We start from the raw sequence: 14,234 nt of genomic DNA, 5'->3' as shown, positions 1-14,234 counted from the left end.
TATATTCTGAGCATAGAGTAGAGAAAAGTGAGGGAATTTTCTCCAAGCAGCTCTCATTAAATGTAGAAAGTCTTTGTTTCAATTCAGTTACTTAATTTTTGCTTTTTTTTCATGATTATTGTTGAATAAATAAGATAATATTGATGAGACTTGAAGATCAATGTCATGGAATAATTGCACTGGTCCCACCAACTGAGATGACATGGTTGTAGATGTTTTTAATCATCCAATAACCATATCTTCCATTTTCTCCAATGGAACACATTGAAAAAATGGAATTTTATTCAATTTCAGAGGTTATACATGTAAATATATGACTTGACTGAGGAGAGCATTCCATCACTAATACTTGCTCATGACAAGAGCTGAATAAAGCATCAGTCAAGATTCCTGGTTTGAAGCAATAGAAACCATCTCTGGCCTTAACTAAAAGGAGATGCACTGGGAAAATAGCAGGGATGCCCATAATTAACAATTGGCTGGTATCCTCAAGCTTAGAAAATGGAGCTTGGCAGGCCAGGCTGCAGGAAGTGCAGTGAAAGTCACACTGCAGCAACTGTCTGATCCATGGGCTGTTGCGATGGTTAGAATCATCCAACTTCCTCATTCTTTGTGTTCTCCATCCAAGATTCAGAGTCCCAGAACAAATGCCTTGTCAACAAAGCCTAGCTCATTGGCCTGTCCTGTGGTACAGCCAGGAGTGGTAGAGAAAGGCCCCAGCTTCTGTGGTTTGAGATGGGAACAAGCACTGGGAATTGTTTTCCAACTACATTGGCACACAATGAGGAACTGATAACAATAGTGCAAAGTGGATTATGGTCAGCTGAAAAACAACAGATGTCTACTCCGAAAAAATCTTGGCTTAGAAGTCAAGATGGGTTTTTAGATTGGACTATTTTTATCATTGAGTTTTGTGAGACCTTGGATGAGTCCCTTTTGCTGTCTGTTCCTCAGGCTTTAAAATGACAAATTTAATCCAGAGCAAGATTAGCAGGTAGATGGCACTTACATTGTCTTTCTACTAGTTTGCATAGCAGACATCACTAATCAATCACTGCATTCTGGTCTCCTGAGATCAGACATGACCTCAGAATCCTTCTCAATATAGTATTCTGGCAGCAACTACTAAATTATTAGAGTTGACAAATGAGATAAACCTTGCAAATATCTCTGAACTAGAGGTTAATTACATTTTTTAAAGTGTTAATATTCTTTCAAGTTCCAGGACTAGGAAGTATTGTTAGTCTAACTATTTTTTTAAAAATTAGAAGGAAAGTAGACCAGGTGAGAATAGATTCATAAAGTAGTGAATCCAGTAATATCTGATTGAAGGGAAAGAAAATATTTTCAAACTTGACTGGCTTTCATTATGAATGTGGTGATGTTGAAGGAACACTTTGTTTCATTGTAGAATGTGCTGTTCATCCTCTGTCATCAATGCAAGGAAGTCCTGAGCTCATAAAGACTATCCTTTGAACAATAGAAAAACAAGATATTGGTCTGAGGTTACAACTATGAATTATATTATTGAGGGTAAATGAATATAACATTATATTGTTAATGGTAAAGAAATTGTCATTAACCACAAATTATATTGTTAATGGTTAAGAAACTACTATTTAAGTAGTCTTTTAAAATTTATAGAATACAGAATCTGAAACAGGTCAAAAATCTATCCTAGAATTCACTGTGATATGTTAATAGCAAGTTTAGCTACTGTGACCAAATAAACTTATTACTTTAGTACAGTTTTGTTTGTTTATTTTAATATTGAGTCTTTGTATTTAGATCTTTTTGAAATATCTCAAGCCACTATTTAGACTAGATGGATTTGCAATTTAGGGCAAGTAACACCAGATGGAATGACTACAGTCCAGGAATTGCTAGTCTCCAACTAGTTACTGCATCCCTTCTCCACCCAGGAAGTTCCATTATCTTCCATTAGGCTTTGTTTGTATTCATCTACGCATCAAAGTTTCTTTTTGGAATGATAATGACTTGTAATATGTCCTTGAATCATGCCAGGAAATTCTCTTTCTAATTCTAGGGAAATTCCTGGTACCAAGAAACCACAAAAAATCTTCTAAAACAATTTTTGGACACTGGCTTTCTGTAGGGTACCTAGAAAAAGGTTAGTTTCACAAGTCATCCTTCCTCTGTGGTTCCTGTGGTAAATTGCAAAAGGACCCCAAACTCTTCTCCTTCCTGTATTCATGCCTTTAACAATGCAACTTATATCAAGAGGCAGAGTCTATTTCTCTACCTCTTGATTCTGGATTGGCCACATGTCTTGCTTTGGCCAAAGGGTTCTTAGCAAATGAGACACAAGCAGAGTCTTGAAAAGTGCTTACATTTACACTTTGGAGTTTATCTTCATGCTGTTTGGGGAAGCACTGAGCCCACCAACCATGTGAATTAGCTTGTGCTGGCCTTCTGGATGATGAGAGATATATAACCAAGTTACCACCATCCCTCTAATTAATGTAGAGTCAGTCATCAGAGATGTCAGTGAGTCCTTCCAACATCATTCAGCCCCGTCTGCCCTGGCCCACTATGAGCTGCCCAGTTAACTCTCAGAATTATAGAAAATAACAAATCTTTAGTGATTTAAAGACATTAAGTCTTGGGGTGGTTTTTTAAGTGGCACAATATGCCCCAGTAGTTGCATTTAGTCTCCTCATCATTCACCCAGTAGTTTGCCTCTCCACAGAGGGTAATCTGTAGCAACTCCTCAGACGTGCCCACCGTCAATGAAAGGAAAGCATCCTTAGAGTCATTCATGGGAAAGACGACTAATACCCTTCCCATAGTTTTAAAAATAAAACTTTGGACTTTTTGGTTTTCATTATTTTAGATTCAGGGCATTATTTTTTAAAATGAAAACATCAGATGTTGAAATTCATTTTTTAGCACAAGCCAGAGATACGGGTGACAAACACCTTAACATATAATGAAAACTTCATAACATCAGCGAATTTCAAACTATTGCAAAAGAAGTAATTTCTCAACTGTTCAGGGTTAACGGCCACATGGATTTGGTATGGCATTAAGGAGTGAAAAAGGCAAGGGAGACCAAAGTTGTCTCAAAGAGAGAGGGAAGGAGCCTTGTAATATTTAAGCTGCACAACATCGCCCTGATGGGATCTAAAGATCAATTTACGTTTAGAATTTATAAAGTTCTTTGAGACATTTTGCTCTAAATCCTACCTTTCTAAGCTGTATCTTACCCTATATCCCAGGGCCAATAGATTCATGTCTTCCCTCCTCTGTCTTCAAGCCATTTCTGACAACGCATCATCTGTTTCCCCTGGGAATTACTGTCCTTACATAGAGAGTTCTCCCCAGAATGTTCATCTGTTTTGACTGTGGTACTTGGTCCCCACTCAAAGTTTGATAGTTCGTTTATATATGTACAGACAAATGCATGTATTTATGTCATGCTTCTCTGTGGTTTCTCTGTGTGCTTGGAAATGGTTTTCTGGTGGAAAATTGGCCAGAGACATGTTTGGAAGGAATGGCAAAGTATGGTAATCTATGGTCAGAGAGATCATGCCTAAATTATATATCATATCTGTACTTACAAAAATGCTTTTTTGTTTCTAATCATCATATTTCAGTAATGTGATAGTGCTTTGGGGCACACAAATATGCTGCTTACGCAGTTCTGGAGTTCGTTGGTCTAGTATTGTGATGTCAGCTCTTTCAATTGTTGCACCTCAGGAACCGTGGAGCAGTTGACAGAAAGTGCTCATTTCATGATGAGGCATATGGTAGCATGGGTGGTGCATTCTTTAGAATCAAATACCCAGATTCAACATAGGACCACAGTGTTCCCTGCAAGGTGGGAATAGGGTCACAATGGTTCCTATGGCAGCTGGGTTTGAATAATTACTGGTAAGAATTCGCCTTAGATTGAAAGTATTAAATGATCAAGAATAAGGCTCAGACAAAATGTCTCATCATTTTTAGTTCAACACCCCCTGGGTGTGACATGTAATGTGCAGTGTTTTCTTTACAGGTCAGTAGACTCTGTGAATACTTCTATTTGGAAAATTCAAATTTTCTGCAAATTTTTCCCTCCAAAATAAGCATATCAATTGTTTATTGAAAATGCTACTGGCTAACTCTGGGCAATATCTTGTAAAATCCATTGACTGCTGAAACAGAGGCAGCCAGAGGCAGAAGTGTCTCAAAGAAATATATTCTCTTAACTCCTTGTCTGTTAGGACTGCCTGTATCAACAGGGAGAAAGACTAAAAAGGATATTCTGTGTTAACAGTGGATAAAGCAAATTGGGTCCCATAATTAGTAACTTGGAATCCCTTCTGCTTCTCAGAAGGACAACAAAGAAAAAGGAAGAGGTATCTGGAACCTTGGAATGAGATCGACTCTAGCTGACCATAATGAGCTGATAGGATATGTGAGAAGAATAGCTCTTTTCTGCCTGTTACTAAGAAGACACTCCAAACCTAGCTTCTAGTTATGAATGCTCTTATCAGTATCTGGTAAAAACTGGTTAAAGCATTATTAAGCAAGAATCTTGACTGTGCCTGGTGCGATAGCTTAGAATCAATTTCTCATCTTCCCTGATTCTTTGACCAGTCAGTGGGAACATACGTGGATTTCAACATGATTTGTATCCTTCAGTGAGATGTTTGCTTATAAGTATCCCTAAAGTAGACAATCAAAATCAGTCTTATGTTATCATTAAACCTGTCCAGTATTTGTGTGGGAATTACGAGGAAATGAGCTGCCCTCAAGGAACCTTTCAGCCAAGGCCAAAGTTTAGAATTACCTTCTACCCTCCCAACTGTCTCATAGGCAATGATTCTATTTCAGTAGCACCTAGAATGATAACAATGCCAAAAGTATATTGGTGATTCCATATTTACTTTTTTCCACATCTATTTACTGAGTATCTTGTGTAGCATATGCAAAGCACTGTGCTGGTGCAGTTGGGTTCAAAAGGAGTAAGACCAAAGCTTTGACCTTAAAGCAGAATCAGTTGAAGATATGGCGTGGAACCACCTTTTCACCCTTAAGGAGGGTCTGGTTGTCAATTAAGTGGGGATATGGTGTTTATTAGCTTTGAGGATCCAATCTATCTCATCTTAAGTATAGAGCATGTCTCAGTCCTGCCTCTTGAAGGCATGATGCACTCATTCAAAAACACAGTTGTTTTATTGAACACCTATCATTCTTCATTCACGTATTTGTTCATTTAAGAAATGTGTACTAGGCGTCTATTATCTGCCAGACCCTGTACTAGTCTCTGGGGATAGAGCAGTGAACAAATTGGAGACTAATCCCTTCGCTATGGAGTTTTCATAACAGTGGGAGAAGACAGATGGTAAAGTGAAAAAGTTAAAATACAGTAAGTTAAATGAAAAAAAATCTGTGGAGAAAAACAAGCAGTGCTGCAAAACACAACAGCACTTTTTGTGGCTATTATTACTGTTTGAGGGTAGTTTAACTTAATTATGTGTATGTATATACACAGATATGCCCATATATATATGTATGAATATAATCATATCCATGGACCTCATAGATTTAAAAAATTTTTTCTATTAGCTTGTCTCTTTTCCCCTTTTTGCCTCCCCTATTCCACGGCATCTCTTTACTCCAAATAACCCATGTTAACAACCCATTATATATTCTTGCATATTTTAGCTAGAAAAATGTTAATAATATTGAGCAAACATTTCTTCCCCCTGAATGTTAAGGAGACTACTGCTGGAGCTTCATCCGTAAATATGATAATATGATCCTTATTTTGTACATGAGGTACCCATATTTATAAGGTTAAGAATGTATCTTTCTGTTCCTTTTTATTAAATTTTTCAAAACAATATATTCTAAGTATTACCAAATGTATTTTTAGTGCCTATGGTGATGTTTTATGATATTCCTTTTGAATGTATCAATATGGTGAGTTATACAATCAGATTTTTCTAGTACTGGACTATCTTTGCTCTCCTGGAGTAAATCCCAGGGTGTTGATTGTGGTGTATTAATCTTTTCCCCCCAGCGTTATTGAGATATAATTGATATCATGTAAGTTTAAGGAGTACTATGTGATAATTTGACATATATATATATATACATATACATCAAAATGAATACCACAATAAGGTTAGTCAACACGTACTTCACTTCGTATAACTACCATGTTTTTGTTGTTACGGTGAGAACATTTAAGATTTACTTCTCTTAGCAATTTTCAAATGTACAATAGGACACTGTTAACTATATTTACTACACTGTACATTAGACCCCCAGAACTTACTCCTCTTATAACTGGAAGTTCGTACACTTTGAACAACATCTCCTTATTTTCTCTGCTCCCAGTCCCTGGGATTGACCAACTTCTTCCTATTTCTATGAGCTTGGCTAAATTTCCACATATAAGTGTTATTATACAGTGTTTGTCTTTCTCTCTCTGACTTATTTCTCTTAGTATAATACCTTCAAGAGTCATCCGTGTTGTCACAAATGGCAGGATTTCCTTTTGTTTTATGTCTAAATACTATTTCATTGTGTGTGTATATTAAATCACTATATATACACATATACTTACATACATATATGAATACATTATATTTTATATATTTAAATTTTATTTTTAAAATCATATTACACATACATTTATGTAAACATATTAATATATGCATATATAATACATATAAATTTATATATTAACACATATGTTTATATAATACATATAAATATATTAACAAATTACATATACATATGTCATATATATACATATATTCCACATTTCCTTTATCTATTCACTTATCAGTATAGTGCCTCCAGCTTTGTTCTTTCTCAGGATTGCTTTGGCTATTCAGGGTCTTTTGTGGTGTTACACAAATTTTAGAGTTGTTTTTATATTTCTGTGAAAATCACCATTGGATTTTTGATAGAGATTATTGACTCTATAGATTGCTTTGGTGTGAGTAGTGTGGACATTTTAACAATATTAATTCTGGTCCATAAACATGGGATACCATTCCATTTTGGGTCTTCTTTAATTTCTTTTATCAATGTCTTATACTTTTTGGTGTATAGATCGTTTGTCTCCTTGATTAAATTTATTCCTAGGTATTTACAAAATTTTTGATGCTATTGTAAAGGGAGTGGTTTTCTTTACTTCTTTTTCAGGTCATTCATTGTTAGTGTACAGAAATGCTACCGATTTTTGTACATTGATTTTTGTATCCTGCAACTTTACTGAATCTAAAACATTTTTTGAGGAGTCTTTAGGATTTTCTATATATATGATCTTGTCAACTGCAGACAATTTCATTCCTCTCTTCTTATTTGTATGTCTTCTATTTCTGTTTCTTAGATAAGTATTTCTGGCTAGGACTTCCAGTACTGTGTTGAATAAGAGTAGTCACCGTGAGCATCCTTCTCTAGTTCCTGATCTCAGAGAAAAAAAATCTCTCAGCATTTCACTGTTGATACCATGCTTGTCATGTATCCACTCAGCTACTCTCTGCCTTTTGATTAAAGAGTTTAGTCCATTTACATTCAAAGTAATTATTGATCGATAAGGACTTACTAATTTCATTTTAGTAATTGTTCTCTGGTGGTTTTGTAATTCCTTTGTCCCGTTCTTCCTCCCTTGATGTCTTCTTTTGTGAACTGATGATTTTCCATACTGGTATGCTTTGAGTCTTCTCTCTTCATCTTGCGTGTACCTACGGTAGATTTTTGCTTTATGGTTTACTTTACATGAAAAAAATCTTATAGAGATAAGTCTAATTTAAGTTTGCATACAAAAACTCTATTCTTTTATTCTTCCTTCTCCGCATTTTATGTTTTTGATGTTATAATTCACATCTATTTATATTATGTATTCATTAACAAATTATTGTAGCTATAATTATTTTATTACTATATCCTTTAACCTTTATGCTAGAGTTAAGTGACTAACACACCACCATATTACAGTATTAGACTTTTCTTCATTGACTATATACTTACCTTTACCAGTGCATTTAATATTTTCACATGTTTTCATGACACTAATTAGGGTCCTTTCGTTTCAACTTGAAGAACTCCTTTTAGCATTTCTTGTAAGGCAGGTCCAGTGTTGAATTCTCTCAGCTTTTGTTTGCCTGAGAAAGTCTTTATCTATCCTTCATTTCTGAAAAACAACTTTTCTGGTAAAGTATTCTTAGTTGGTAGTTATTTTCTTTCAGCACTTTGAATGCATTATTACATGACATCACCTTGGCCTGAAGGGTTTATGTTGAAGGATCTGCCTTATGGGAGTTCCTTTGTAAATGAAAAATATGGACTGTTTCATGAATTTGCATGTCGTCTTTGTGTGAGGGCCATGCTAATCTTCTCTGTGTGTCTCCCATTTTAGTATATGTGTGGCCAAAGTGACACTATATTAACTTTCTAATGTTCTCTTGGACTCTGTTTGTCAGTATTTTATTCAAGGTTTTATGTTGACATTCATAGATGAAATTTCCTTGTAGTTATTTTTCTTGTGCTTTTGATATTAATGTTTTTTAGCTTTATAAATACAAAACGGAAAATGTGTGACTTCTTTTTCCGTGCTCTGGAAGCGGCTTTGGAATTAATTGTCCTTTCAATAATTGGTAGAAATCTGTGTAACTGTTTAGCCCTGGTGTGAGGGGGTGTGTTGGAGGTAATGTTGCTCTTTGACAGTTAAATTTTCCCATGGAATTAAGTACAGAGTCAGTTTTGGTAATTATTTTTCCCTCGATAGTTATCTATTTTAGAGTCAATTTATATGAAGTTTATAAATTTGTCCCCTTATGACTCCCTTAATTTCCATTGCATTTGTGGGTTTTTCCCATTACTTATTTTATACATTTGTATTTGCTTAATTTGACTAGGTTAGGCAAAATATTTTTTAAGAAAAATTGTTAGATATATTTTCTGTTCTTGATTTACTAATTTTTACTGTTAATGCTTTCACCTTGTTTTCTTAGTTTTATTATGTTTCTTTGTTTGTACCATCCTGAGTTGGATGATTATTTTATTTTTACCCTATGCTGTTTATAAATGTAAATTTAACACTATGACTTTTCTTTGAGCACCTCTTTAGCTAGAACCCATATAGTTTGGTATCTATTATTTCATTATAGTTATTTTGAAACACGTCATAATTTTAATTTTACCTTCTCTGTAACCAAAGAGTTGTTCAAGAAATAGCAATAAAATGTCAAGGTCGTATTTTTTTATTATTATTGTTTGTTTTGTAGTTTCATGGTTGATGAGGAGTTTTTATAAGTTTATTTTTATCGAGGTATATTTGACTTACCTTATATTAGTTTCAAGTGTACAACATATTAATTTGAGATTTTTATACACTACCAAATAATCATCCCAGTAAGTCTAGTTACCATCTGTCACCATACAAAGTTATTGCAGTATTACTGACTGTGTTCCCTATGCTGTACATTATATCCTCACGACTTGTTTATTTTATAATTGGAAGTTTGTACCTCTTAATCCCCTTCACCTGTTTTGCCCAGGTCTCCACCCACCTCCCCTCTGGCAGTCACCCATTTGTTCTCTATATCTATGAGCCTATTTCTGCTTTTTTGTTTGTTTGTTTGTTTAAAGATTTTGTCTTATTTTGTCTTATTTTCCACATATTTTGTCTTAAGATTCCTTATATGAGTAAAGTCATACAATATTTGTCTTTCTCAATCTGACTTATTTCACTTAGCATAAATGTTTTAGTACTATTTCAAAACTTTTGGAATTTTTGAAGGTTTTTAAATTACTAATATATAAGCAAATTTTAGGTGTGTGTAATATTCTGTGAACATTTAAAAATGAGGCCTTTATTTTAAGGTCACATACATTTTTCGCATCTGCATGTGAAGTTTGTAATTGATCATGAACTTTTTAAACTAAACTATAGTCAGGTTACAATGTTGAGTTAATTTATGGTGTACAGCATAGTGATCCATTTATACATATATATGTATTATATATATTCCTTTTCATATTCTTTTTTTATTATTTTTATTATTTTTTTTCCTTTTCATATTCTTTTTCATTATAGGCCATTACAAGTTATTGAATATAGTTCCCTGTGCTATACAGTAGAACCTTGCTGATCATGTATTTTTTTCTTATTGAAATATAGTCAGTTTGTAATGTATCAATTTCAATCACATAATTTTTAACCTATATGTTATCTCACTGATTTCTCTCAAAGACAGTGAAGTAAATTAAATGCTCCTACTTCTAATGTACTTTTGCCCACTTTTCTTGTACTTCTTGAGTTTTTATTTTATGTATTTTGAGTGTATGTTATTTGGTTAATAAATATTCTGCACTATTTATTAGAGATTATACTTTTTCTCATTTTATAGAACTCTTCTTTTACTTGTTTATTACTGTTTACCTTGAACTCAAATTTGAATATTAATGATAACTCAAGCTTGTTTTTTGGTTTACATTTTCTAGATATGTTTTTTATTTTTGTCACTTTGAGTTACTTTGTTTTAGATGTCTCTCTTATAGACAGCATAGGACTGGCTTTTGTGTTATTTCAAAGCCAAGACTATATTCTGTGCTAGGAAGTATTTAAACCTAACTTCCCTAAGACAGGGCATTGACTGTTAGTGAGTTCTTTTTTTTTTCTCTTTTTTTTCAATTTTGGTCAGATTTTTATTTTTTCATTTATCTAGCTATCTATTTTTATTTGTAATTGAAGTATAGTCAGTTTACAATGTGTCAATTTCTGGTGCACAGCATAATGTTTCAGTCATACATATGCATACATATATTCCTGTTCATATTCTTTTTCATTATAAGTTACTATAAGATAATGAATAGAGTTATTATTCCCTCAGCCCAAAGATACTCTCAGCTGTGCTCAATGAGTATCTATGCTCCACTTTATTGACACTGTTTTGGGCAAATAGAGAGAGTAGTTTTGAGTTTTCTTTCAGCTCTTGCTTTAGTTTGATATCAAGTTGGCTCTTGTGAGGTTTCCACTGCTGACTGGTAAATTTCATTCCTGTTGTATGAAACAAGTAGTCATTAGTTTTGTCCCCTCATGGTGTGTCATCCACTTTGGAGAATTATATTCTGATGCCTTTTTATTCCCCTGAAATCTGCAGCTACAGGTACAGTTTTCTTACCTGTTTGATCTTCACTGCATTTGCAACCTTTTTTCATATATTGGGAATTACAAATTTGTTTTAGTTTCACTAAAGATGAAATTACAATTCTATTTCTTCTTATTTTTGTTCTGGATAATTTCTCAGAGCTGATACAGCATGATCTTTCTATCATATTTTAAAACTAACATTTAAACATCACCTTTTGATAATGTTAATCCTACTTAATTCAAATTATTGTCCTATGGGTACAAATTTTATTTTCAAAAGATTTTCCTCTTGGACTCATGTATTTCTCTTTTCTTATCAAACATTAAAAAATGGGAAAATGTAAATTTTGCATTTTTTGGTGAAGTTAAGAGAATAGATTCTCTTGTAATCATTATTTTATTCAAGTATAGTCCTCCATTAGATGTATTCCAATCATGATTTTAACTGATAGCAGCAGTTATCTGAGATCTGCAGATCTCAGAGCTATTTGAAAATTGCTATCTCAGACTTCAGAGAGAAAAATAGTGTTTCTATAAAAGGTGTCAATTATTTATAGTATATTTAGACAGAGAGAAGAAAATAATGACCAATGTCCATGTCACAAAGCCCTATTTTAGTAAAACAATAGCTTTGATATTAATGTAGTTTTTAATCATACTATGTGTTATATGTGTAAGAAACATAATAACAAAGGGAGTCCACTGGAAACTAAAGTGGAAATTTAAACAAATTTTTCTTTTTTTTCTGGAAGCTAATAAATAATTTTAGAAACAAGAGCATCATGAGTTGATTACCTCCTTTTGCTGATGAAACTTAATTTATGCCACTTTTGCAAATATGTTTTACAATGCCATCTAACTAACCCCAGAGAACCCAAATCCAAACGCTTTTACAATTTTTGGCACGCAAAGCGAAATTTTGATAAAATATACAGGGGAGAAACTATGGCAGAGGTTCCACAGGTATTTGTTCAACATTCAAGTCACCTTAGAAAATCCAGCCATTTGATTTCAGTTCAGAATTTAGAGATGCTCTAGATTGCTTTTGGAAAATGTTTTTGGATTACAGAAGGGGTGTCTGAACATTGATAACCCAATTCTTGTCTGTTTTAATATTTTAATTTCACTCATTCCTTACTGTACTGAGGATGTAGAGAGAAGATTATCTCATAAATTATATTATTTAAAAACTTAGGCCCTCAAAAGCCCAGCCTAAAGTACATAAACAAAACACCTAGGTGATACTTAGGACCAAATATTTTACTGTACAACTGACTTAAAGTTGGATTTTTCAAAACATGGGAAGTATCATTGAAACCCAAGTTGGGGAGCTTGCATAAATGCTAGATTAAATGCTGTAAGTAGCTCTGAAAATCAAGGCTGCAAACATGGAAAGCAATCAGTCCACTCATAATTACTATGCCACTTGAATTCTAGTAATTTATGGGGAAGGGAAACAAATCTAGTTACTCATCCTCTTCTTGAATGAAATGTGCTCTGCACCACAAATGCAAATTATTATCCCTCATCTAAATCATTGACTTAATGATATTCTATTTCCCAAATCTCATCCTCATGTCACTGACAATGAACAGGCTTAATCTAATGATTAAAAAGTATTCTCTGTTATATTCGAGCTGGAGTTTATTTCAGAGTTGTGTGCTGTAAAAGAATGTGAAAGAAGGATTTTATGCTTTTATATCTCTGTAAAAGACTATTGAAAAATAAATATTTCTATACTTTCTCCTCAAGAGGAATGATGCAAACATATATATTAGTTCCTGTCCAGAGAGCTCAAAATCTATTTCATAGAGACAAGATATAAATAGGGCCTGCTGGACAACTACACAGGAGATCAGTAAAAATCCAAAATGATAATATAATCTCTGAGGGAAGATTGAATAAATAAAACCTCTTTTTTTTTTTTGAAAATTTGGGAAATATTCTAAAATTATGTGACTTTTATTATTTTAAGTAGTGAAGCATTCTTAATTGTATGACAGTTTACTGGCATTCCAGCTTAAATGTTACACGCATACCTCTCCCTTACTTTGTAACCAAGTCGATGACCGTAAATTACACTTTTCCTTGGTGATTTAAAATTGTGGTTGTAAATGTCAACTGTTATAAAACAGGAAGTGTGTTCTTTACATTTAGTATTTCCTGATGACAGCTTTTTAATCGTTGTCTCTTTTTTGGTTGTTGCTGTTTTCCTGCCTTCTGATGTGCTATTTGGACATTTTCTACTTGTTCTTCTTTAGAAAATAAGGTATGGTGTGGGGGTGGGTGTGAATATATAAACATGTGAGTGTGTGTGTGTGTATTTGTACATGTCTGTTTGTCTGTGTCAGATTCCTTTAGTTCAAGGAACTGAAACACTTGTTATACCTACACTTCTAGAGGATTTTTTATCATGTGCGTGTGGAAATAACAAAGGCAGAAATGTCTCCCGGGTGATCATGCCTCAGGGAATCTAGCAACAATTGTGCAATAAAAGACTAGAAAGTGGCCTGGGAACTAGTAAGTCATTTAGGATGCAGAACAATTCTGGGGGCTAGGCTATTTCAGCACCTTCTTTTCCACAGAAATCCAGCAAAGAGCTTGGACCCAATTTGACCCATCACCTACTGTCTCCTTTTATTTTTCTTAGTATTTCTATCAACCACTGATGAAAGTTTTAGTTAGTTCACTTAGCTCTCTTGACTTAAGTGGAACTTTAGTTCTCAACCATTTTAGAAATCCCCAGCCAGCCTATGAATTGGCTGCTTATAAGGCCAGGTATATTTGGTGCCAACTTGGCTATTTATTGAAGTAGAAACCCCTGAGAAAGGGACAGCATTTGAGCATTGTTAGATACCATGAGTTTTGGCCAATCCACATTGCATGTGAACCAATTACTTATGACTGTGTTTAATGTAAGACTAAATTTGCTTGGAGAAAAGCTCTCAGGAAGTGGAATCTTTTATCTACAATGAAAATAAACTTATGGTTACCAGAGGGTAAGGGGGTGGGAAGGGATAAATTGGGAGTTCAAAATTTGCACCTCTTGGGGAGTGATGGAAATGTTAGGTATCTTGATTGTAGTGGTAGTTTCATAGGCATATACCTCTATCAA

The 14,234-nt window shown here is 33.9% G+C and overlaps 1 non-coding gene across 1 annotated transcript; it reads right to left on the bottom strand.

The window, feature by feature from the left end:
- Positions 1-8,300: 8,300 nt before the first annotated feature.
- On the bottom strand, positions 8,301-8,406 carry LOC116155535 (U6 spliceosomal RNA). Its single transcript, XR_004139421.2, has one exon. It is a non-coding gene; the product is annotated as a U6 spliceosomal RNA (small nuclear RNA).
- Positions 8,407-14,234: the final 5,828 nt, after the last annotated feature.

Source organism: Camelus dromedarius, chromosome 12 (assembly GCF_036321535.1).
Source record: "Camelus dromedarius isolate mCamDro1 chromosome 12, mCamDro1.pat, whole genome shotgun sequence".
Lineage (NCBI taxonomy): Eukaryota > Metazoa > Chordata > Mammalia > Artiodactyla > Camelidae > Camelus > Camelus dromedarius.
The sequence above is the reverse complement of the archived record's forward strand: the minus strand, read 5'-3'. Positions and strand labels throughout refer to the sequence as shown.